Source organism: Haemaphysalis longicornis, unplaced genomic scaffold (assembly GCF_048455015.1).
Source record: "Haemaphysalis longicornis isolate Haplotype H1 unplaced genomic scaffold, Haemaphysalis longicornis Haplotype H1 scaffold_2, whole genome shotgun sequence".
In the NCBI taxonomy this organism is placed as follows: domain Eukaryota; kingdom Metazoa; phylum Arthropoda; class Arachnida; order Ixodida; family Ixodidae; genus Haemaphysalis; species Haemaphysalis longicornis.
Window position 1 is genome coordinate 270,983,529 of NW_027526295.1, and position 26,248 is coordinate 271,009,776.

The 26,248-nt window shown below is 46.6% G+C and overlaps 1 non-coding gene across 1 annotated transcript; it reads left to right on the top strand.

Moving 5' to 3' along the window:
* Positions 1 to 13,676: 13,676 nt before the first annotated feature.
* Trnas-gcu (transfer RNA serine (anticodon GCU)) lies at positions 13,677 to 13,758 on the top strand. The gene has a single exon. It is a non-coding gene; the product is annotated as a tRNA-Ser (tRNA).
* The last annotated feature ends 12,490 nt before the right edge of the window (positions 13,759 to 26,248 follow it).

Consider the following 26,248-nt stretch of genomic DNA (forward strand, 5'->3'; position numbering starts at 1 on the left):
AGACCATAGAGTTTCATACTAATATATATATATATATATATATATATATATATATATATATATATATATATATATATATATATATATATATATATATATATATATATATATATATATATGTATATATATATATATATATATATATATATTAGTATGAAACTCTATGTCTGAGACAACCCCAAAGCGCCGCACTGCTGTTAAGTATGTAGCGGCATCATCATCGTCAGCGCCCGCGCCCCATCATCATCAGTAATGCAGATGACGACGCAAGACAAAACATCATGGCCTCCGCGCTGCTCGGCCGCACTCCACGGGCGCTCTCTGATTCTCGGGCCCATGTTGTCGTCCCCACGCAACTCTGAATAAATGCGGGCTCGGCCTCACCGCCTCATCGGCCGCCTGCAAGTATAACAAGCTTAGCGGGCGCAGTACCAACAGCAATACGCACTGGTACTTCTTGTTTGCAGCATTGTCTATGTTTATGCAGCAATATGAATGGTAGGGTGAAACAATGGTAGTTACGAATTTTCACGTGTACTTCCGTAACTGCTATTGTTTCACCCTACCATTCTTACTGCTGTGAAATGAGTATGCATTACGTCTAAGCTAGAATAGCTCGTCGTTCAAGCTTGTAAGCCTTGCGTTTGCTTTTTAACGCGAAAGTGTTCTATGCCGGGGTTCGCCAAGATCGTGCGATGTCATATCCATCACGGAAATGACATCGCCATAAAAACTTGAATTGACGGGGCGGTGCCGGGATTGCAGCCACGAACTCTTTCGCCGCAACTGGAGGTACGAAATGCGCTCCCGACTGCGCTATGAACGGACGCGTGAATAGGACGACGAACGCGCCTTATATCGTTTCTTTTAGATGGTGCCGCCATCTAAGAGAGGCGAAGCGAGGTAGTGCATCATGACGCTAATAATCGCCGACAGTTGGCGCCTCGATGACAGCGCCTACGTGTACGGGGGACGCGCCACGTAACCTGCGGAGAAACCGACTTGCGGATGTCGGGCTCGTGACACGGTCCGCTGCTCCTTCCGCTGTCGCGGACCGTGTGTTCACCCACGGCCGCTCGATGGAAACTAGGTTCCATCGAGCGGCCGTGGTTCACCAAACGATTCGCTGACCACGCGTCTAGTTTCGTTCTCACGGACGGTTTGCGATCTCCTGTGGTTTCAGTCGGATTTACGCAATGCTCCGGCGCGTGCAATCCAGTGTCCAACGTGGATGCGTACAACGGGGCCATATCGACGAAATATAAATAGCGATGTGCAAGTTCATATCGATGCACAATAAACATTCAACTGCTGTTGCGAAGGCACATTTCACTTTCGTGTTTTACCGGTTCCTATGGAAGAGGGAACAACCCCATTTTCCGGCCTTCGCCAAGCGCACGGCTATGCAAATGACGTCATATGTCCCAGTGCGAGAAATGAGCTAGTTCACACTGCGAGAAATGGCCAATAATTTTTTTTTCATAATTATGTAGCTTATTTTAACGAAGTTTGCAATAAAAGTGGTGTCAGTATGATTCTGGCGAGGCAATCTTTCGAATGAACCAAACTTGTGTTTTGTCGGCATGGCCCCTTTAAAGTCGATAGCAATGATGTACACAAATGCGTGGCTCGGAAGACAGTTCTCCACGGTTAATATCAGAAATTATATCACAACATAAGCATCCTCTAGTGCTGTTTATTAATTACTTTCGTAATACGCCACGCGTATCTATGAAGCCTTGCAAAGCCGGCTTTATTGTACACAAACGCATTGCCAGGAAGATATTCTTCCAAAAGCAGTATAAGCGCAGATAATGTCAAATTACGAACGCCGAGGGTGTTTTAATAAATTTGTTTATAAGACCTTATGTATCCTTAAGGAGCGAAGCGCGTTATTGTTCGAATGCAAGAACATATGCTGAGGGTAGGAGCCCTATAATACTAGTTTGATATCAACACCAGTTTAGTGCATTCCCAGTTTCGTACTTTCTGCTCAAGCCAGTCGCTATCAGTTCTACATTCTAGGTGACTGATTACGTCCAACACAGCTTTGAAATAGGGAATCGTACATGAGCTGAAATCAGTTGGCATATTCTATCTAGCTTGCACTGAATAACGCATGTTCATTTAGACGTGCATTGCATAATTTAACCTAAGCGGCCATGGTTGTGGCACAAATGCCGTGATAGTCTCAGCGTGGTCGCCATGTCGACACAAGTCCGCCAGAAGCGTGGTATCTTCGAAGACTACAAGGTTGCGTCGTATCTCTCCGCGGATGAAAATCTTGGGAAAGAGACCTAAAGAGCTTCACTCTAAGATGGCTGAAGATAGTCATCACTGTGAAGAAAAAAAAATGTAACGTTTAAGCTCCGGACTCCTTTAAAAAAAATACCTCGAATAATTAACACACAATGTTTCGCGATTGAAATTGTCTCTTGTCAATGGAGCAGCTGTACCACTGCACTTCTACCTTAAAAAACTACAAGAACAGGTTATGACATTAGTACATAATCTGAAGCTTTTAACATTTTCATCGTCATCAAATATACTGCGATCCTGTTCGTAAATATCAAATTAAGTACTCAGCTGCCTTCACCAATTTACTGCCTTCAACAATTTACTGCCTCTGCTGCCTTCAAATATACTGCGATCCTGTTCGTAAATATCAAATTAGGTACTCAGCTGCCTTCAAAAATTTCGCGCCTTTATTATCATCGCACTGATTTCTAACAAGCAGCCATTCATGCAACCTTTTCTATAATTTGTATATATTATATTTTTTCTCTCTGACTGCTTATCCGGCCTGTTTTGTTAATTTTGGGGCTCATGTAGGCTCCGTTAGACTTGTGAATGCCCGTTATACGATTTGTAATGACACTTTGCACCTAGTACGCTCTTGTCAAAAGTCTTGTCTTGTCTTGCCTAGTACGCTCTTCTCAATCAATGTCAAAAGTGTGAACTGTGCATTTTTGGTGCCACTGACTTAGTGAACTGTGCCTTTTGTGAATCGGACCCCAAGACTTGAACTGTGTACATTGTGTGAATTGTGACCTTTCCCTTTCTCCTCCCCCGTCCTTACTTCCCTCAGGCGCTCATGGCCTTTCGTATTTAACGAAGTGTTTCACCCACTCACTCGCTTTGCATCCTGTCTCCATTAGACTTGTGAATGTCCCTAATACAATTTGTAATTACACTTTCCATTCTGTTCCAGTTAGAGTTGTGAATGTCCGTTATACAAATTGCCATGACACTTTTTATCCCGTATCCGCTAAACTTCTGAGTGTCTATTATACAATTTGTAATGACCCATTGCGTCCTGTCTGACATCGCGACGATATCTGAACGCAACTACAGTAGTCACGCTGGGCCTTTTGGAAGCGATATGCGTCGATGCTGAGGACCCCGACTTCCTACGCGTCGCAGATCGACTGGCTGCTCGTCTCCCGTGGCCTGCTTGTGCAGTACGCGATTGCCTTCGTGTTCCTGCGCTGGGAGACCGGCAAGTCTCTACTCTCGTGCACCGCGGTCCTTGTGGCGAACTTCTTGGGCTTCGCCGCCGAAGGCTCGAACTACCTGTTCACCTACCTCTCCGCCGGCGTCAACCTAACCGTGCTCCTCAACAACTCGGACAGCGAGCCGTCCATCGACTACGCGCGTATCCAGCCCGTTTTCGCCTTCCAAGTGAGTACCCTTTGTGTTGCGGCTGCGTTAGTCCCAAGCATGAGGCTGCAGGTGTTTCGGACCATGCTATGCTCAGCGAAAAAAAAAAAAAAAAAAAAATAGCGACGCTTTTTAATGATGATGGCTTTTCTTCTTGGGCTACTCAAACGCGACAAATTTCGTCTCTCTGTGTCTCGATTCAGCCACCCGGCCAAAGGTTAAAACGACTTGTTGAGCGACCCGCCGCGGTGGCTCAGTGGCTAAGGCGTTGTGCTGCTAAGCACGAGGTCGCGTGTTGGATTCCCCGCGGCCTCTTTTCTGATGGAGGCGAAAAGCAAAAACGCCCGTGTGTACGAGATTTCGGCGCACGTTAAAGATCCCCAGGTGGTCAAAATTATTCCGGAGCCCTCCACTACGGCGCGCCTCATCGCCTGCGTTGCGTCGGTGTGTGAAACCCTACAATCAATCAACAATCAATCGACTTGTTGAGCGGGACATTTTATATGAGTAAAATCTTTAGTTTCATAAATCTGGAAATATGCTTCATATTTGTCAAAATTGTTCAGCAAAAAGATAACATTAGTCTTATTCGAGGAGAAAACGTGAATGCACGACTGATGTTTGCAGTGTTCTTTTAATAAGATGTGGCGGGGTTTTTGCTAGAGCTAATTAAAAAAACGCGTGGATCACAATGTTTTAACCCCAACATACAAGCAATGCTCGCTCCGAGTCTACCGCTCGATCCTGGCTAGGCGCTAAGTTCCAAGAGCCCCAACAGATGGCCAAGCAGTGCGAACACGGTAAAATTCGGTGCAGCGAAGTATGATGAAGAAACTGCGGCATTAGTGGTGAGTCTGACCACCCCTGAAGGGGACATCATAGACTGCATCACCATGCGAAACACTACCACAAAGCACGCGGAGACCGGAGCCCTCCTTCTCGCGATTCGCTGGGGAGAACGAAACGGCCGCGGCCTCAACATCATCACCGGTTCGCAAGAGGCCGCGCGAATACTAGTGGCAAGAAGAATACCACTTGCACTTCAAAAGGTACTTCCGGGTTCCCCCAAAAAAGTTGGCAACATTAGGTGGACCCCGCACATGAGGGCGGCGAACAGGCTAGCGTGCGACTGCACTCACCGCCCCCCTGTGACTGACACCTTACGATACCCCAGCATCACTACGTACAGGTGACGTCAGAAGTAATTGGTGCACGGGAGCTGTGGCCGAACAGTATCGGAGCGCCGTGTAGGTGCACCGGCGGTAAACGAATGTCTAGAACACGCATGCGCGCCTGCCGACGGCGATAGCCCATCTATACCTCGCAAACCACTTCTTCTAACCTAGCTTCGAACGTTGTTCGCAGCATACTCTACTCGGAAATGACGCTGATAGCAGAGTCGCATCTCCCAACGTCTCTGGTGCACTTCCAGCGCACGCGAGCTGCCGGAAAAACGGCGCGCTATCACAGGAATCTGCAGTGACAGTTTTTCTTTCAAGTATTTTTAGGGGTGTGCGCTATCAGCGCCATCGCCGAGACCACTAAACTGCGAACAATGTTCGAAGCTAGGTTAAAAGAAGCGGTTTGCGAGGTGTAAATGGGCTATCGCCGTCGGCAGGTGCATTCGTGTTCTTGTCCGTTCGTTTACCTCCGGTGCAGCTACACAGCGCTCCGATACAGTTCGGCCACAGCTGCCGTGCTCCAATTACTTCTGACGACACCTGTACGGTGAATATTTACAAAATGCCAAAAAAGAGCGGGATACATATTCAATTTCGCATCGCGAACTAACGGCAACTGAAGCCCAGATGCTACGTAAGATTCAAACGAACACATTCATACATAAATCTCGCTGGGCGAAGATTTTCCAACAACGGCACCCCGACTAAACCGAAGACTGCAGGCTATGCGGAGAGACTGCTACCCTCATCCATGCCACGTGGTCCTGACCACACCTCCGGGCAGGGACCGAACACCAAAAGGACCCACCACTGACTTCACGTGAATCATGGGAGGCCGCCCTCGTCAGCTCCGACTTACAAATCCAGCAAGGCCTAATCAGCCGGGCGAAGACGGGTGCAGAAGCCTCTGGAGCCCTGGACAAAGGATGCCACCTATGACTCTCTCCCATCCATTTCTCCGCTTCCCCCTTTCCTCCATCTTTACTTCAATAAAGTTTAGTCAGTCAATCAAAAGTAAACTTCCCAAACGTACAATGGATGGACCGAGACAGGAGGGGAATAGCGTGAGAGGTGCGCCCATGAGATAGGAGAGCTAGCCACGTGGCAGGTGAGGAAGGTGACTGTCGTCGTTCGACGGCATTTGGAGTGACGCGCGCAGATGCACGGCTAATTTCCTGGGCACCCCCGCGCGTACACATGAGCATTTACGCTCGCGCGATAATCGAAAGTAAAAATGGAATGGTGGCCTTGGGATAAAAACCTCTGCCATTTCTTTTCTTTTTTTTGCGAAAAGTGCATCATGCCTTGGGCCCACGAGGAATGGGCTGAATTCTCCCTCGCTGCGGAAAATGAACTTCCGGAAGCCTCGCAGGCCGCGTGGTGACGCTCGCAGTGTTGTCTTTTCAAACAATTCATTCTTTGAAATTGGACGACTGTTACGTTGAGGCATATAGGCCACTTACCGTAGCCTTGGCACGTCTCAACGTGATGGTTTCCTCAATTCGTTGAAAAAGGGCCTGCTTATGAAACTAGCCAATGCCTTGCGATTGCAATCGCTTCACTTGCCAATCGCACAGACCGATCGTCTGTTTTCTCAACTATGCTTACAGGGCGTGACACGCCTTGGCTGCCCCAGCAGCGCTCATGGTGGGCCATGCAGTCCCCCGACTATACATACGCGGTAGAAGCGCAAAGGCTCACGGGTACGTCCTGTTTCAGAGCTCTCCCTGTCCTCACGTCCGCCGGCGGCCTTCACATGCGTGTGCGTGGGTTGTTTCTTTGCCACAAAATGCTTAAATTTCAGAGAAGCCCCTGGTAGCGACTATCGTTGCCACTCGTTTAGAGATAAACAACACGGACGTGAAAGCCGCAAGCAGACTGGAGGCCAGGTAGATCTATCAAACGAAAAGTGGCCGGAGCAGACGACGTACCTGTGAGCCTTTGCCCTTCTACTGCGCACCCATTGTACCAGTGTCTGTCATTTCGCTCTTCTGAAAGCTCAAGACGGTGATCCTCCTTTACTAGACTTCCGCGTGCGTGCCGGGAAAATTTTATTGACAGCCCAATCCTCACAGCGTCCGCTTTAGAAAGGCAAAACTCCAGGTCCGAACAAGGCAGGATGGACATTGCGAAGCCTTGTTACCTGCAAAATATTGACTTCGATCGACATGCATTATTATATGCTTTACCATATCTATTCTATGTGTCATTCTTATGTGTCGCTTAAACAAAGTAGCAAATATGGCTGACAAAGCTCTAGAATAGGCAGATTCTGAGCTAGTTGGGTCATAATTGGTTAAATACTGGTCAGCCTAAATTTAACTCGGACACAGACACAGGACACCGATGAAACGCTTGTGCTTCGTTTGTCGTCTTTGTCGGTGTCCTGAGTTAAATTTAGGCTCACCAATATTTATTCAATTCGGCATGACAGATTCCGTACACAAGGAAGTTGCGATTTGCCGAACCGATGGTTTTGCTTTGGCGACAGGTATTCCCGGTTATCCTGCTTGTCGGTGGCGTCGTGAAAGTCCTCTACTACCTCCGACTGATGCAAGCTATCATCATGAGGGTCGGTGGCTTCATTAGCTTCTTTGTCGGATCGTCGATATGCGAATCGGCTTGCGCCGGGGCGAACATGTTCCTTGGACTGGTAAGTGCGCACCGATTGGTTAATATTAGCAACTCTCAAGTTTTTGTTATCGGCGATAGAACATGCTTCCGAAAGTAGCTGTCATTTTAGCTGGTTCTATACGTGCCTTGAGAGAAATCTTTAGTAGTATTTTCGATTTTCATTATACCCAGTTACTTCTTTCTCAGGGCTTTGCAGCCCCACATTCGCTGTCCTTCGGGGAATACTTTCTACGGGCTGTTCCGCAAGCTGACAAGACAGTCTGATTAGCTAGATCAAATTCTCTTATATTATGTGTCACTTGTAGATTCGTTTGCTTCATGTGGAAATAGGCTAATTACCCCGCCCTTTTTAAGCTTAGATACATGTGAATTTATCTGATCGAGAGAGCTTGCGGCAGTATTTCTACCACCTATGGTGTGCTTGAGTTTATTAGGATGCTTCACATGATCCCTGTCATTTATAGACATTCGTCTTAGCCTATTTCCGTGTTCCTAAAAGACGTATTACTTGCGGCATGGTAACTTGAGGTGGTTTTCTGCTTTCGAAATGTAAAAGGTACACCCTACACATTGTTTTTTTTTTGTTAAGGACTTTCCCAAACCACTATATCTGGAAACACACTTCACACCTGTCAACATTGTGCAGCGAAAAGCAAAAGTTAGGAATATTTAAAGCAAAACGTCAATACATAAGGGATATCTGCCGCGTTTTTTTAATTAACGTGCACGGCTACTTGATTTGTGCGAGATGGAATAAAAAATACACGTTTAAAGCCTATTTTTATCCAAGAATACGGAAAAAAATAGCAGCGGCTTAGCTCGGCTATGCCGGAATGTACGTAGGGTGAGCTAAGGTTTAGCTGATTATTCTTAGGTTTCCTGGTTGTCTAAGACTAGCTGATTAACATGCTTACTGCTGCTAAAACGATTTCCAATCCAATCCAATCCAAGTTAACCAAATCCAATCCAATCCAATTCGATCCCATCTAGTCACGGCGGCGGCGGCTCCGGCGTGCCAGCTGTGCGCCATGAGACGTCACTGCTCCTCGCGCATGCGCAGCACGGCTCTCCAGGAGCCACGTGAAACTGCTCAACCTCGGCCAGTGTAGCTCACGCTACAAAAAACGCTCGCGCAAAATTTTAGTTCTCGTGGCGGTGTACCAAGAAGTCCCACAGTAACGAAAGATTCCGTGGATGGCATGTAAGCAGGAGTACGCGAGAAAATTGAATTGACTTGAGCATGCCTGCACCCTGTTCATCGTGGGAGAAGTGAGACGGGAGGGGAAAACGTGACAGAAGGGCAGGGAAGAGAAGGGCGGCATTTACATTGTAGGGGCTGCAGAAGACTGCCGTCTTTCTACGACAATTACGGTGATGTGAGCAGATACGTGGCCAATGTTCATTCGCTCAGCGTTAGGAGCGTAGGAGTATGAAGTATGCTATTTTTCTTGACTTCACCAAGGCTTTTGATAAAGTTTCACACCTGCGCCTACTAATGAAACTTTCTCAATTAAATCTACCAGCGGACTTAACTTGATTGCTCAATTTCTGACCAACCGCTCTCAGTTTGTTTTAGTTAACAACGCCGCATCTAACTCTTTTTCTGTGAGGTCTGAAGTGCCGCAGGGATCTGCCCTTGGCCCACTTTTGTTTCTAATCTACATTTACGACCTACTCAAAAATTTAGCATGCAAAATTCGCATATTTGATCAAGTAGCACTACAGAATGACCTTAATCAAGTATTAAACTGTGTCACCGTTGGCTCATGACCCTTAGTCCTAACAAATGCAAATTAGTTTCCTTCCACCTCTGCAAAAATCCACTCCGATTTTCCTATGAGATTGCTAACATACGAGTCGTAACAACCGTATCCTATAAGTACCGTGGTGTAACATTACCCCCTGATCTTTAATGGTGAACGCATATCACTAATATCATTTCATCAGCCAACCGATCATTAGGATTTATAAAACGTAACCTACGTCACTTCCCGTATCACGTGCGTCTTATGGCCTACCAGTCGCTAAACCGGCTCAAACTTGAATACGCATCACCCGTCTGGAGCCCTGACCTAGTTTATTTGATCAACGCTATCGAAGCAGTTCCAAAATCGCGCCACTCGCTCCATTCATTCTTTTTATTCTTGCGAAGTCAGTGTTTCATTCCTTAAACATGAATCCGGTCTGTCAAGTCTTTCCTTTCGCCGCAGAAGTAGTTTGTCACTCCACCACAAGTTTTACCCCAGCTCACTCCACCAACCCACCTTACATCGCTCCCGCCGCACGCATTTTTCCCTGCACAAGCCATCCACTTCAAGTCTTTCGACCCCGATCTGGCACCTGAACATTTTCTGCATCATTTCTCTGCCGCGCCGCTCAACAATGAAATGACCTTCCCCACCATGTTGTTTCAATCATCTGTCGATCACGTTTTATTCAAAGTGTGTCTATGCATCTGCAATGTTAACCTCGGGCTTTTGTATGTATGTTTCTACAACCCACCCCTCATGTAACCCCCCTTTGGTGTCTTTAAGGATAAAAAGTGAAGTGAAGTGAACGGAGGGTAGTCTGCACGCCCGCAGTCCCTGTATTTTAGATGCGACGCATCTCTTGCTCTGAGGCATGTCCCTCCTGTGTCGGCGTCGGCCGCGTCCGCACGCCAACTGCGCATGCGCGCCTCTCCTCCGCTCTTGTCTCCGACAGCTGTGCGCAACACTCTCACTCCCCGTGTGTACGAGATTTCGGCGCACGTTAAAGATCCCCAGGTGGTCAAAATTAATCCGGAGCCCTCCACTACGGCGCGCCTCATCGCCTGCGTTGCGTCGGCGCGTTAAACCCTACAATCAATCAATCAATCAATCAATCAACACTCTCACTCCGTCTCATTATCATAAACAACATCTGCGTGCGCGCGCTTCGCTCCGCTCGCGTCTGCCCCGCCGCGAAAGTGCGCGCATGCGCGACTCTCCTCCGCTGTCTCCTCTCCTTCAGGCGCTGTGAATATAAAGCGGGTAGCGCGCTGCGGCGGTTCAGTCAGCGCTCGCTCTCGTTCGACGCCGCGTGCCTTTGCTTGACGACTCCGTGCTTGACTTGATTCTTCCGATGAAGACGTGATGGAAGCGACGGTCCCTTCAACGAGTGGGCTGACACAATCCAATACCAGCGTCAGCGCAAACGCTCAAGGCAACGTTACGACCAATTGAACCCCCCGATGCGTCGCATCACATCAGGGTTCCCTCGCGGGAAGATGGGCGTAATTTTTATGCCGCCGTATTTTTATGCAGACGCAGACGTGCCAGATGGTGAGCCCGTACATCCCCATGATGACGAAAGCCGAACTGCACAGCGTCTTGACCAGCGGATACTCCAACATTAGCAGCACCCTGTTCGCGACGCTTGTCCCCCTCGGGGTATGTCAGCCAGCGCTGAAACTCGCGTTCGTTTGCCGCATTCTTCGAGCTGTAACTGAACTTAGCTTTCAAGGAGACAGGTACAGCGCAGTTACTTCCACGGTTATCCTGTCCAAGCGAAACTTGAAATAGCTGAGTTGATCGTGCGATGGTTGATCTAAACGCCATACAGTAAAGCCCATCTTAAAAAACTCTGATTAAGATGAGCTGAATTCATGTTCGCAGGTCTATGGGTAGGATACAGGTGATTCGTTCGGCCGAAGAGCTGTATGCTAAACGCCATACAGTAAAGCCCACATAAAGGAGCACTGATGATGACAATCAGCTGAATTCACGCTCGCAGGTCTATGGGTACGCTACGCGTAATTCGTTCGGCCTAAGGGTCGGCGGTTGGGGCCAGGCGCTTGTGAGCGTGCTCGTGAGCGTCGTGTAGACCCCGAAATTTGAAAGGCGGAAGTAGAGGTCAAGAAGCGATGAAGTCCTCAATTTTCGTTTTGCACTACGTGTTTACCATCAAGCTTCGTAGGTTTTTTTTTTGTTTTCGTTTAGGAAACGGACGAATAATTTTTGTTGTTGGATTGTTTTTCGGAGTTCAGCACGAGCCCGTTACGCGTGTTGGTGCACGTTAAGGGAGGAGCCAGCAGCAACATAACAAGAAGCTGTCTTACCACGAAGTCGTGGATGGAGTACGGGATGTTTTCCTGCGTTGCCATGCGTGCAAGAACCTAACGTCTTGCAAATATTCCGCCATTTCTCTCTCGCTTGAGAGGCTCGCCAGAGCAGGGCTACTGTACCAGGATAACGACAGCCGTCTACAGTTTGCAATATACCTTCAAAACAGGGAAGAAAAACAGTTCAAAATCTCAGCCCTGTTTTGGGAAAATTTCTGCCCTGCTCCATGAATATTTTGTAGCGGAAATGTCTTTCTTTTTTTTTTTTTGCCGTTGGATATGGGCACTAATGGCAGCCATTTTCATTCAAAGTTTTGCTTGGTACGCCGATAGTCCTATCTGATTATAGGAATAATTTTGCGCAATGTAGGCTGGAAGGAAATCGCTCTTTGTGAATTCCAGGATGGCGCACGGAACATGACTGCGCCAAAGACAACAAAAGAGAGTCTGGAAAGCATTGAAACTGAGGTCAAGTGTGCTAAGAAGACTAACGCAGCTTAAGCTTTTGTAAAAAGAACTCCCGTGTGTACGAGATTCCGGCGCACGTTAAAGATCCCCAGGTGGTCAAAATTAATCCGGAGCCCTCCACTATGGCGCGCCTCATCGCGTGCGTTGTGTCGGCGCGTTAAACACTACAATAAATCATAAACAATTTCCTTTTGTAGTATTTGTTCCTAGCGAACCGTCAATACATAAAAAGCATTGAACAAAAATGGCAACGTAATGTGTTACACCAAAAATGACATAATTGTCAAGAATTTCTCGAGCACGCTCATCTATTTTATCCGATGGGTAGCGGAGAAACAGCAAGGTTTTTTGGGGGGGACAGTATTTTTAGGGAATGTATAGTGGCATGCCTCCTTCCGACGTGGCCCCTAAATGCGTTGCCCCGCCGTAGTCCATTGGGCCACACAGAGAACTTTGCTCTTCTGCAGATCTCTGCCGACCACCTGCTGATTGCGTGCCTGATGAGCGTGCCATCCTCGCTGATCTGCTCAAAGCTGTTCTTCCCTGAGACTGAGCGGACCTTGCCCTACACCAGCCTCGACATGGGGGAAGGGTAAGGAGGCACAGGATAGCGGGTACTCTTTCTTCATTCTACCGTAGTACTAAGCCATATCTTGTTCCTTTACTCAATCCTTTGATTGTTTCACCAGCTGCTTTTCTCCTTATGACACTTGCATTTTGCTCGAGTGCTTGCGTAAGACACGCATGGGTGCTGTATCTTCATAAGGTTACTAGATTGAGATCTCTACCAGTCATAGCGATCATTGCTTGTCTCATGTGCTATAACGTTACTTTTCTATTTTCTATTGTGCATTTTTCGCCCAGAGTACTAAACATTGTAGGTTTTCTTTTTGTTTCAATGAAGTTTAACAACACCTATCGTACTACAACACAAAGTGAGCGCCGCCTCAAGTAACCAACAGAGCATATTAAAATTGCGGGCATCTAGCCGTATCATATTAAAACCTCTGTCTCCACTGGCGCTGGATAGACTGGTCGAAATCAAGGGTAGCAAAAAGTGATCATACGTATCATCAATAAGTCATCATGATTCGTGATGAATTATTCCCGCCGGACAAAGCGCACAGTCCCGGGATTGGCGGTGCATCTTGTGCTTACACCGGCTGCTCACACTTTCTAACTTGATCATACCTAAACCAGGACCTGCCAAAAAGTTTGCATCTGAGTAGCATACTTTGAACAGACAAATTCGCAAACACTGCATAAAAGTTCATTTTCAATAACGAAGAAAAAATGATGGAGTGGTTATGTCTACTAACTTACCCTGTATATGTCCTCCAAAAAACAAGAAAGCAAGAGGAAAGAAATAAGGCGCGATCATGGGTGGCGGTACAGAAAGAACGGCATTGTTTTGTTGTGTAGGCAGCCACAAAAGACTGTTACAAACATAAATAGAAAGAATGAAGCGACCGGGAGCAATTTCCGGCAAGACAATGGGCATTGTAAAGGGACAGGTGAAATCCCGACGGCTAGAAGTACTAAATAAAACGAAAACAAACAAGATGCGGAATATCCGCAAAGAAGAATGCTCTGTTCGCTTTTCATTGGGCTTATATCGTTGAGCACCGGCTGAAAATCTTCTTTCATATGCGGACGAGGTGGCCGAGAGGTTAAGGCGATGGACTGCTAATCCATTGGGCTCTGCCCGCGTGGGTTCGAATCCCATCCTCGTCGGGTACTTTTTAATAATTTCTGTCTTTTTTTTTTGAAGACAGTAAGCCGCATGTGCCGGCCCATGTAGTGAGAATATAGTACAACTGCATATTGCTCGCTTCAGATGGGTTTGAAATTCAGGTGTAAATTACTCCGAAATAGCTTTTGGCGATCTATAACCTGGCTTTTAACTGGCTTTTTTGTTACGACAAGCGGGTTTCGTCTAAACGAGGTGGCCGGAGCAGGAGCAGTCTGATATTGAAAAAGCTTTTGTACAGCACTACGAGGGCCTATTTGCCTACATTCCCCCAAGGGAGGGATTCGAACGATCCTTCCTAAATTTGTTACCCCGTCTTGATGAAGACATAACAGAGCAATTGGAAAGCCCAATAAGCTTAAAGGAAGTTGATGAAGCAATAGATAGCTTAAATAATGGCAAATCTCCGGGACCCGATGGGCTAGGTTCGGCCTTTTATAAAACGTTTAAAGCTGTCTTGACACCTGTCTTGCACAATGTTTTCAGAGTATCTTTCCAAAGAGGGGCCCTTCCCCCTACTTTCTCGAAAGCGCACATGATTCTCATACCTAAGAGTGACGACCCTGAACTACTTGCTAGAGTCACGGGGTACAGACCAATTACCTTAACTAACACTGACTACAAGATCTTCATGAAGGTTTTAGCTAAGAGGTTCCAAGCAGTCATCAAGAATATAGTAGGTCCGCATCAAACATGCGGTATTAAGGGAAGGAGTATCTTTACTAACATCCACATAGCACGCAGTATCTTAGAAACATGTGATATGGATTTCAGAAAGGTAGCCATGTTGCAGGTAGACTTTGAAAAGGCGTTCGACAAGGTGTGTCACGGCGTCCTTTTCAAAATACTGGAACATGTAGGAATAGGCAAAACAATTCTAGACGGGGTAATATTGGCCTACCAGCAGTGCACAACCAAATTCATTATTAACGGGAACCTGACCTCCCCTGTCGATGCGCATGCCTCGGTGCGTCAGGGCTGTGCTCTGTCGTCACTCCTGTTTGCGCTTTACCTTGAACCTTTGTGTGTAAAAATAATTCAAAGTCCTTTCGTGCAAGGTTTTTGCGTTGAATCCTGTGAGGTTAAAGTAATGGCTTACGCCGATGATGTTGCCTTTTTTTGTAACAACCAAGAGAGTGTTACTAATGCAATGAAAATTACTCAAGAATATTGCGATGTGACGTGTAGCGCAGTCAACCTTAAAAAGTGTGTTGGGCTTTGGCACGGTGAGTGGATCGAAACCCCGCGTATCTTTAACAGCATCTCATGGTCAACCAACGCCGCCTGTATAAACATTGCCTAACGCGTGAGCGAAAAATGGCCAAACAGCCACTCTCCTGTTGCTCTCTCCTACCCTTCCCCGCTCCGTAGCCTTCCAGCGTGCTTTCGTGTCCGCCAGCCAGCGCCACTTCTCGGAAACTATGCAAAATAGTGGAAAGTTTGTTTAGCGTTCCCGACCCAGGCAGCACAGGACTGTTCGGCCTAAAACAGGCCGGTGTACTTTGGCCGGTGATTTTCTGTCCGGCCGTTTTCCGACAGCCATGTTCGGCCCGTGTCGAAATGTGGGCCTTTTGGCCGTATACGGCCGTACTCCCATGGCTGTCCAACGGCCAGTGTACGTCAGCCAGTCGACCGGCTTACGTTCATACAGCCAGATTCCAGCCGTAGCACTCCGGCCATTTCAAAGCCACCCGTGTACGGCCGAAGTACGGCCGCCGGAGGACAGCCGAGATGCGGTCGTCGGACTCCAGCCGGACTAAAGCTGCCAAAAATACGGCCGTGCTACGGGCATTGGAGTTCAGCCTCAGTACGTTAACTGCACTGTGAGGCGGTCACTGCATGTCGCGCAAGCAGATGACTCATTCGGGCAGTGCAGCAGCAGCACAAACCGAGCATTTTGGGTACAATGCAGCCACATCAAAGTGAGCTCGCGCGCAACCACCAGCCGTCAAGCTTTCAGCGCAGCCTTGCTTAATTACCAGCCTCAGTTGACAGCAAAATTCATTTATTAAACAGTGCTCACAAATTGTCGTTCCTTTATTGCTGTGCCTCTTTTACTGCCGAACACAGAAAATATTCAGTTCTTTGTAGAGCTTGAATAGATGTATTGTCCAGGTCCTGATATCCTCTGTGGGGCGGCTTACCTGTAATAAACGGGAAAAGAGGAAGGGGGGCAGGAGGTGGGGGGGGGTGGCGTTTCTGGGAAGGACAGAAATGCGCCCGGCAGGTCAACATCCATCGGGGACTGAAACAGGGATGCCCTTTGAGCCCAATACTGTTCATGCTTTACATGGCAGGGTTAGAAAAGAAACTGGAAGAAAGTCAAGTAGGGTTTAGCCTAACCCATATGCTGCAAGGCGAAGTGGTACAACAGCATATTCCGGGAATGTTATACGCAGACGACATTGTTCTTTTAGCTGATAACCAAACCGATATGCAGCGGCTAATAAATATTTGCGGCCAGGAAGCCACTGACCTCGGGTTAAATTTCGGTGCAGAAAAATCAGGAATAATGGTTTTCAATGACGCTACCACCGACGTAGTGTCTATCCAGCAAGGCGAATTACCTAGAGTCAAGGAATATAAATATTTGGGAGTGTGGATAAACGAAGGGGATAGCTACTTAAGTACTCACGAGGAGCAACTTAAGGTTAAGGGAAAGCGAAACGCAGCTATAATGAAGCATAGAGCTCTGTGGGGGTATAACAAATATGAAGTAGTAAGAGGAATGTGGAAAGGAGTAATGGTTCCGGGTCTCACGTTTGCGAATGCTGTACTCTGCTTAAAATCAGACGTTCTATCACGCCTTGAAGTAAACCAGAGAACGGTAGGACGTCTGGCCTTAGGCGCGCATGGAAAAACAACTAACGAAGCAGTTCAGGGAGATATGGGCTGGGCGTCGTTTGAAGTTAGAGAAGCTCAGAGTAAAATATGCTTTGAGATGAGGTTGAGGGCAATGGATCAACGAAGGTGGGCAGCTAAGGTTTTTAGGTACCTATACTTGAAAAGCGTGGACACGCAGTGGTTAAGAAAGACTAGAAGGCTAACGATGAAATACGGAAAGAACAGTGGGGAATCCAAAACAGCCAAGGTAACCAAAAAAGAGGCAAGGCAGATTGAAACGAATAAATGGAGGGAAAAAATGGAAGCCAAAACGTCGTTAGAGATGTACAGGGCTGAGAAGATGAACATCAGAAAGGAAAATTTCTACGATAATTCCCAGGGCAGTGCTTTGCTTTTTGAGGCTAGAGCAGGTTGCCTGCGAACTAAGAGTTTTGTGGGGAAGTATTCACAAAATGATGGGGTATGCGTGGTCTGCGGAAAAGAAACAGAAACTATGCGGCACATCGTGCCAGAATGTGAGGGTATCCATCCAAATCTACATGAAGGGAATATTGGGCTGCCAGAAGCCCTAGTATTTAAAGGTATCACAGAGGAAGTTAACTTCAAGGCTGTCGAGGGGACGAAAAGAAGATTAGAATGCTGGTGGACGAAAAGCAGAGAGGGGAATATTGCCTAGGACAGTTACCACTTGTAACAGAAAAAAAAAAGTATTTTGTGCCGAATAAGCTTTATGTGCCTGCCCTAAGCAGCGTTAGTATTGAACCAAAAGTGTAAAACATAGGTATATTAGTCTTTTTTGGTAAGATGACATGTCATCACCCCGATACAAAGGGGAAACCAATAGAAATCATCATCATCAGGCGGAAGGCTGTACTGGGTTGAATTTCAGAGAGATAAATTGCGCCGCTTTTAGCCAATTTCTTTTAGGGCAATAGTCCGGAACACTTTCATGCTGTGACTACATAAACTATTTTTATAACAGTTGCTTGACCAGTTTTGATGTATATAAAATCGGCGTGAATGCCTTTACGAAGCGTTTTGGTTCTCAACAAAACTCTCAGAAGCATTTAAAATAACTCCTTCACAAACTACTCGATCAACTTTTTTGATGCCCTCGCGCAGGGCTGATCCTAAGAAGGAGCGAACAGGTACTTTCATTTTCAATCTATTTTAATGTTGCTTTCATGAGTTACGTCCACACCACTTAATAGTCCAAAAGAACTTAATTTTCTTCTAATGTCATACTACGTTCAAAAAATTCTAGACGCGTTGCGAATGACGCCCTGCTTCAGGTGGCTGCAGTTGTATCCCTCTGTGTTCACGCAAGGAAAGGCGTAAAATTAGAGTTACATTATTTGTTTCAAACGAATAACATAGCAATGGTAGTATGCATACAGGAAACCTTGCATACTGCAACGAATAGGGCAATAAATATTTTATTGGTCAAGGTTGAATGCGTAGCGTTCTCAACACGTCGGAGGCCAACTTGCGCCTCTGGAAGTTTATTTATTTATTTTTATTCATTTATTTATTCATTGCTCTATTTATTTATTTATTTATTTATTTGATGCCTGCTTGCCTTTGCATGCGTTACAGAAGGGAGATACATAACACTAAGCATTAAATATGAGACAAAAGAACAAAATAATTCTACAAAGCACGCTGAAAATCGTCAATATAAAAAGTTAATGCAATCATACGTGGAAGATAATTACACTGCAGTATTGATGTAAGATAAAATGAATCGGGCAAGGCGTCACCTTTAAAGGAAAGTTAATAATTTGCTTTAAAGGAGCCATGAAGAGAAAATACAATTTGGTTTAATTTGAAAGAACTAGGATTCAGTATCACACTCAGGTCCATTACAGCCACAAAAGATGTTTTTTTTAACGAAAAAAAGCAAGAAGTATTTAAAAATTTCAAATTTTGTGCCACAGTAACGTGTTATGAGCAAGAATGACGTCATACGGGCCAATAATAAAACAATTTTCAGTGCGTTAACTGCAGGTTAGCATTCAAGTGATGCGGTCAAATGGAACTAGAGGCCCCAACATAGACGTCCAGTCCTGCGTTGTCGCGACAGGTGAGTTAGGCGGCTGCCAATCGCACAAACAAGTTTCCGTGACGTCATAGAAAAGTTGCGGGAAATTGGCTAGGGGGTCGCGACTGCTTCACACGTTTTCTTTAATATATCCGTTATTTGTTCGAAGATTGCGATGATATTGGTATCATTGTTATCGGGACTAAGCAGTCTTTCTAATAAACCCAACTTGTATTTTGTCTTCATGGCTCCTTTAAGCTAGCTGTCCCACTTTGCAATATGTAGAATGGCGAATGGACATACTTCTCCCCTTCTACTCCAGTTTTCTAATAATAGATATTACGAAAAAAGTTCAACCTGTGGTTTCGTCTGTGATCTTTCACGTCCTGCCATTTCAGTTTACTTTTACTTTCTCTCATGCTAAGTTGAGCGTGCCAATTACCTAATACGGATCGCACTGACATATTCTGTATGTTTTCGAGCGTATCAACCAGCTCTTTGGTGTAGGGATCCACGAAAACACATGCGTACTCCAAGATGTAGCGCACATGAGTGCAATACGGTTGTTCTTTTCAGTTAGATGGAGGTTCACTGAAATTTAGTCTCAGAAAGCCAAAAACATATGCAGCCGTAACTTTTATGGTGTGAACCTGCCTATTTAACCTCTAACAACTCCCTAAATAAACTCCTAGTATTTATATTCCCCGGCCGTTGTTACAGCAGCCTAATTTACGGTATACGTATTCAATTCGAATGAAGGTTTTCTTGTAAAGGTGCCGTTAACACACTGTTTAACATCCAAAATTTTTTCTGAATCAGCACACCAGGATGTTATTAAATTCGAATAAAGCTGCAGGTGTACGGAATCACGTTCATTCTCTATTGGCGGTGAGCGCGAACACGGGCGGCGCTGCGAAGCGCGCCTCCATGACGTCAGCTTAGGGATTCTCGCATTTGTCGTCTGCTTGACTCATGCTCGCTCTTCCTGCTGTTTATTTGCGCTCGGTCAACGTCTGATGCTTGTTCGGGCCAGAATTGGCGTGTGGGTAATTTTTTATCATAATAATAGGCTTAAAATCGCATACACTAGCTCATGGTGTCAGTTAAAGTATAGTTTTGGATACCGCTGCGGAAGAAGCATTGCCAGCGTCGCCCTATTCCTTGCGAAGCCGGTCCTGTGCGGAGCACGAAGAGTCGGAGTTCGGCTTCAACTTCTCAATTAAGCAATCTTTCGACCAAAGGGAACAGTCAGCTTCTAATAACCGACAACAGCGAAAATGGAAGACCAAAACAAATTCTAGGTCTTCAGGGCTGTTGGCTTTGGCAGAAGGCATTACGATTCCCGGTAATCATATGTAAGGTAAAACAGTTTTTGCAACCTTTCCGAACGCTCGGACGTGTTGTGTCACATCACTTTACGTTGTCAAGGCATGAAAGTTTGCCGACATGCTCCATAGACTGCAAAAACTGTAGGTTGAGTTCCAAATAACCCACTGTGTATATAGGCGCGTGCTGATTTTATACCAGGCATCTAACCAGTATGGAGCAAAACGAGTCACGTCTACGTTAAATATACAGTAACACTATGTTTGTTCAGACCTGGAGGGATATTTCCGTACATTTTCCCCAGCCATATCTTCCCGATATTCGGATAAGGGTTATAGGAAAATTGCACTCAAGAGGAGGAGGAGTAGGAGGAGGAGGAGAAAACTTTATTTAACAATTAAATCGAGCTGGTTAGTGGGCCGGGTCCTCAGTTGAGGACAATAGAGTAAAAGTAATTTTCTTCAATTCATAGAACGCCATCCCGAGTAGAATAGGATTTGTTCTTTGCGCCTGGAAGGGTTGGAAAGCAATAAAGAGCTACTTAGAATTATTCCTCGGTTTCGATTCTTGTAATATATGCAGGTATACTATTTATTGCGTGAGTTAGCGAGTATATAATGCCTTCAACGCCTTAATCATGTCATCATGGATCGGGTTGAGAGTCAGTTCGTTATGACAACAATATGATTACGATAGAAATTTGGAGCACAAAAGCCACCTTCGAGTACTGTGGACAACGTTGTTTAGGGCGCGATCGCGGTGGCGTAGCACAAACCTTCTCATTGTATTTGCATGTGAATAAACAGAGCACGCAGTGGATATGCGCCTTCTTGCACGCAGCCTTAATGAAAGCCAATTTGTGAAGAAGGGAATGCATGCCATACAACATGAAGGAAATATCCACACGATCTTTGTGAGCCTCCCAAACATCCAAAAACCTCCTAATAAAACGTTTGTGACAGCGCAGAAAAATTAATGCGTTGAGCAGAAAAAAAAGCAAGAAACATTAATCTGATACAAGACAACAAAAACGAAAGAAATAGAAGAAAGCCGCTTTATTTCCTGCTGTGCGATGTGCGTGTAGGGCCCTCTGCTTGGTACGTAGCATTAGGCTGTTGAGTCTTCATAAGAGCATCTAAAAAATACTGCAGGGAAGCCTAGGCATTTCGAATACTTACCGAGAAGCTCTGATCGCTGATCCTCGCGAATAAGCTAGAAAGGACGAGTTGCACACGATCGTCTGACCGATTCTCTGAAGAAAGTTGTTCTCCATCTCCTCGTGTGTTGTAAACTTGTGGGGGATACAGCTTCAAATTATTCAGGTGCGTCAGAAGCTGGAAAAAGAACTGTCACTAGAAATACGCTTTTTTAAAGCACTACAGCAACAAAGTGGGCGATTTCTAGCACAGGCATTGCTGCCCCTCACAAGCGGAGTGTAGCAGACGACAGCGTAGCGAGTCCCTAAGCCGACGTCAGAGCCAGGGCGCGCCACTCAAACATCTCACCGCCAATAGTCCGGTAAACTACACAGTACTTTTGAACAAAGCTATAGGGCCAATAGTAATAACAATGCAAAAAAAGATTCATTCAGTTCATAGGATGAAATGTACTACGCAGAAGGTGATATGGAACAACATCATTTGCTTTTTTGCGGTCCAAGAATATACAGTCAACCACTTTAGGCTTACCTATTGCAAGAGCCAAATCATGCGTGAACTCAACAATCTGCGTTGAGAAAGAAAATCCTGACAAAATCCGTGTTTGCTAGGATGCTGGCGATTATGTTTAACCAAATGAGTCATATCCCAAGAGTCGCTAAGCTCACCTTCAAACATCGGAACTAAATTAACAGCTAGGCTTCGTCAGTGACAAGGGTCTGTTGTTATCGAAAATTTAAAATAATTTTTTTTCTAAATAGGCAGTCGTAAAATCCTATGCAGTAACATGGTGCAGGGCATGAAGTTGATCCTACCAATGCACGAGCGAGTCTCTACTACGTTTATCGCCAACAACATAGTGCAACATTGCTTGTCACAGTTTAATTGTAAGCAGAATAACTTGCGCTTTTGCTCGCACTTGCCTTTCTTTGGTGGGGAGTCCTTGACAAGGTGGCGGTTTAGCTCCTGCGTGGTGGCCGCTTGCTCGGCGCCCTTGAAGGCCAGTTATTTTAGTGAACAATCTCCATCTCGGATCGGTCATCTCTGCCGGGTCGATGTCTCCAGTGCTCCCCATTTCTTGAGGGGGCGAATAGCCTCGAGCTGATGCGTCGACGAAGTCGGCGGCCGAGGCGTGGTAGCGGCGATGACTGGCGAGGCTTAGCTCACCCGTCGGTGTATCACAGTCTTCTTGTGGCAATAAATGACATTTCGATGACCTAAAAGGTTCCCTGCTAATGTCCAGTGAGTCCTTGCACCTTGCCCGTTCACCGAGAACACTCATTACTGTTTGACAAACGATGCTCGTTCATTTAAAACGTAGAAACACGGAGTGGATGAAAAACGTGTCCCCGTCGTTCGGCTCCCTAACGGCTTTTTCTCCCGCCAGGAAAAAAACGGTCTCTTTCCAAACACGTCTGTGCATGAATTCTCGGCGCCCAGGCGCGTGCCGTTGTTCGGCTGTATGCCGTTTGCCGGAAAAATGACGTATAACCAGATACCTTACGTAGGCCGGTATCCTCTTGAACACCGGTTGCCAAATATTCTGTGGCCATTCGCTTGCCGTAATTCGGCCTAGGACAGCTAACCGAATTAAAAACGCATATTCTGTGGCCGTACGTCGGCCGGTATCCTTCATAACACTGGTTGCCCGAATAAAACGAATATATTCTACCACCGGACGCGCGGTTCACCGTTGAAACAACGAATGCACGCAGCCGCGCTCCGGCCGGTCTCCTTTCGAACACCAACTGCCGCAAGAATACGCATATTCTGTGGCCGGTCGCTTGCCGTGCTTCGGCCGATTACCGCTTCCCGAAGAAAAAACGGATGCCCTAAGGCCGTACATCGGCCGTTCTCTTTGTCAACATCGGCAGCCGTAAGAGAACTGAATATCTGGCAGCCGGTTAGCTGCCGTTGTGCGTCCGGACACGGGCGGACGGAAAAATACCGAAGCGCTGGTTGCCGAATGTTGGCCGTTCAACGCATGATCAGTGGCTGCCAGAACCTGGATGCTGGCCGGACATGCCAGAAAGCGGCCATAGACGGGCCGGTCTTCGGGCACACTTTCTGTGCCGCCTGGGGAGGAGGCGCTCCTACGCGTGCTTGTTTTTCACCATGCCTGTCTGTCTTAGTCTGTCACTGATAAAACTTCCTTTGTCACGAAGCAAAATTCCTTGCGCTGCCGCAGGCTGATGCCGGCTTTGCGCGCTTATCTATTCGGATCACAGGCCCTGAAATTTTCTGAGTGGGGCATCCCACCTCTATCCCCTCCGCATTTAGGTATTGTTTTGACCCCGCTGTTCGCACTCCGCATCGGTACGCACTTTTAAAATTGAGGACTACTGTAGAAGCGCCCGGACAGCGTGGCGGGATCCCAGCTGCTTATCCTTTTGTTTCCTATAATTTTATGAAGTTTACAAGCACGTGATATTATTGGAAAGTAAACGTAGAAGTGAGCGCCTGAACAAAAAACGTGCACGTAATTTTTTTCTTCTCTAAATACACCAGAAAGAAAAATATCAGTAAAATAATGGCTGCCCCATCCGAAAATATCGTTTTTCTGTTAGCTATATGTCTACCCGACAATCAGTATGTTCTTACACTATTTAAGTCCACCTCCGTCTTTATCTTTGGAAAAATGCAGCAAGTATGAAGCGAGCGACACGTTGAACGAGATCCCCAGTGCGCCACAGAACTAGCGCTCCGTCGCGGCTAAGATGTAAGCGAAACGGCCCTGGAAGCCCAACAGGCAAGCTGACAGACACACGTCGTAGAAGTGGGTGCAGCGTTCGCGACTCGCGAGCAGTGACGTAAGGCGAGATGTCCGCCGGCACGCGCCACATAGCGGATCAGTGCCTGAACTAAGCGTCCCTACCCTTCCCATTGAAAAGCGCGTGACGCGTCAGGCAATCTTAACACAGGCGGCGTTGGGTCAACAGGACCGGCAACTTATCTCGGAGTACCCTTAGCTAATTATCGAGATAGTAACGGGTACTGGGCTGAAAGAGCTCAGAGAATGCGCGCGCATACAGCAAAGTGGGAGGGCCGCAGCCTTTCTATCTTTGCGCGTGCAACAGTTTGTAATGTCTTCCTGGTCTCAAAACTTTGGTATATCATGCAGGCCCTCTCATGCACTCGATTAAATGTTCAAAAGTTTCACCGCATTTTTGCGGTCTTTGTCTGGCAATCAACTTATGAGAGGACGAGTAGGAGCAACTTGTTTAGGAAAGTTCAACGGGGAGGGCTGTCACTCCCACATCTATTTGTAAGACAACTTGTTTCCCGTTTCTTGTTCTTAAGGGATCAGAGGGATCCGTTTATACACACCTTCTTGCAGCACACGCTCGCAAGTGCTTTACCTAACTTCATAGTGTCGTCAGCGAATGTGACCCGTTACTCAGTTAGTCTCTTTTTGAGAGAAGTTGTTTCCTCTTGCCGCTTTTTAATTGCGCGTTTTTCTATTGAATTTTTGTCAACTGTGAACGGTAAAAAACGGTCCAGTGACCTTATCGATTGTCTGTTCCCTGAGCCGATGTATAGATCATTGTATAAAGTTGGCTCCGGACATGACGTACTACGAAAGGTGAAGAAAATGCTAGTGCCAGGTGCTGGTAAAACCTTCTTTTTTAAACTGCATACTAATACACTCCCCGTTAAAACATGGATGTTAGAGAAGGGTTTATTTTTGCCGTGGGGTGCTGAATGTTAATTGTGTAAAAAAACCAGAAAGTGTTGAACACGTATTCATCGACTGTTGGGACGCTGTTTTCTTTTGGGATGTCTTGCAACGTACCTTAAAAAAGACCTTCCAATCACGGCACGGGGAATCCGCTACCTTGATGTGAAAACTGATGTTTTACCATACGATTTGTTGTTTGGGTTTACATAGCATCTGGAGAAGCAGAATGGATGTGAGAAATGCAGATATTAATGCAAAATCGGTGGACAACCACTTTGTAGAGCACGTGTGTAAACTGCGCGAAGTTTTTGTTAAGCTGGAGTACGATGATGATGTGATCACTGCTATGAACGAACTAGCTGTATTAAAAGTTCACAAAAACGTAACCGCCAGCTAAAAGCTCGGCGGATTCTTTGTATGTTCCTTTCCTTTTCTTTCTCAGCCCTGAGGGCTGATTGTGTAGTACTTGTTTTGTTGTGCCCAAACGGCAATAAAGAAGTGAGTGAGAATATGTAGTGAGAATATAGTACAACTGCATATTGCCCGCTTCAGATTGGTTTGAAATTCTGGTGTAAATTACTCTGAAATAGCTTTTGGCGATCTTATAACCTGGCTTTTAACTGGCTTTGTGTTACGACAAGCGGATTTCGTTTAGACGAGGTGACCGCGGACCCGCCGCGGTGGCTCAGTGGCTAAGGCGTTGCGCTGCTGAGCACGAGGTCGCGGGTTCGATTCCCGGCCGCGGCGGCCGCTTTTCTGATGGAGGCGGAAAGCAAAAACGCCCGTGTGTACGAGATTTCGGCGCACGATAAAGATCCCCAGGTGGTCAAAATTAATCCGGAGCCCTCCACTACGGCGCGCCTCATCGCCTGCGTTGCGTCGGCGCGCTAAACCCCACAATCAGATCAGATCAGACGAGGTGACCGCGGGCTTCCATCTACTGCGCAGTGTGGACGCAGGATGGCGAGCTCCGTTGAAGGAGCGGCTTTGGTAGGCCTTGCGGCTCGCGGTAACAGGTCAACCGATATTGATAACGCCCAGGATTATCAAGTTATGCTGCCGCAACTGCCGTACAGACCATCTGTGCTTAATACGATTTTTTTGCACGCCGATTTGAGAGCCAGGCCGTACAAGGTCGAAGAATGCTGCGACACTTTGGTTCGTCTGGAGCTGTTCCCCGAGGTTATCGCCTTGGGGGCGTACCAGATGAACCATTTGTGGGCGGTTACTTTCAAAGACCCCGAAGGGGTGAAGAAACTTGCTGCCGTCGGGGAACTCCAAGTCAAGGGTCGTCGTTGCCTCGTCATCGATCCCCGCCACCAGGACATCCGGTTAAAGCTCCACTAAGTGCTCCACAACGTCCCCGACAACGGAGTGCGAATGTGCCCTGGGCTTTACGGCAAGGTCACGGAAGTGACCCGGGACCG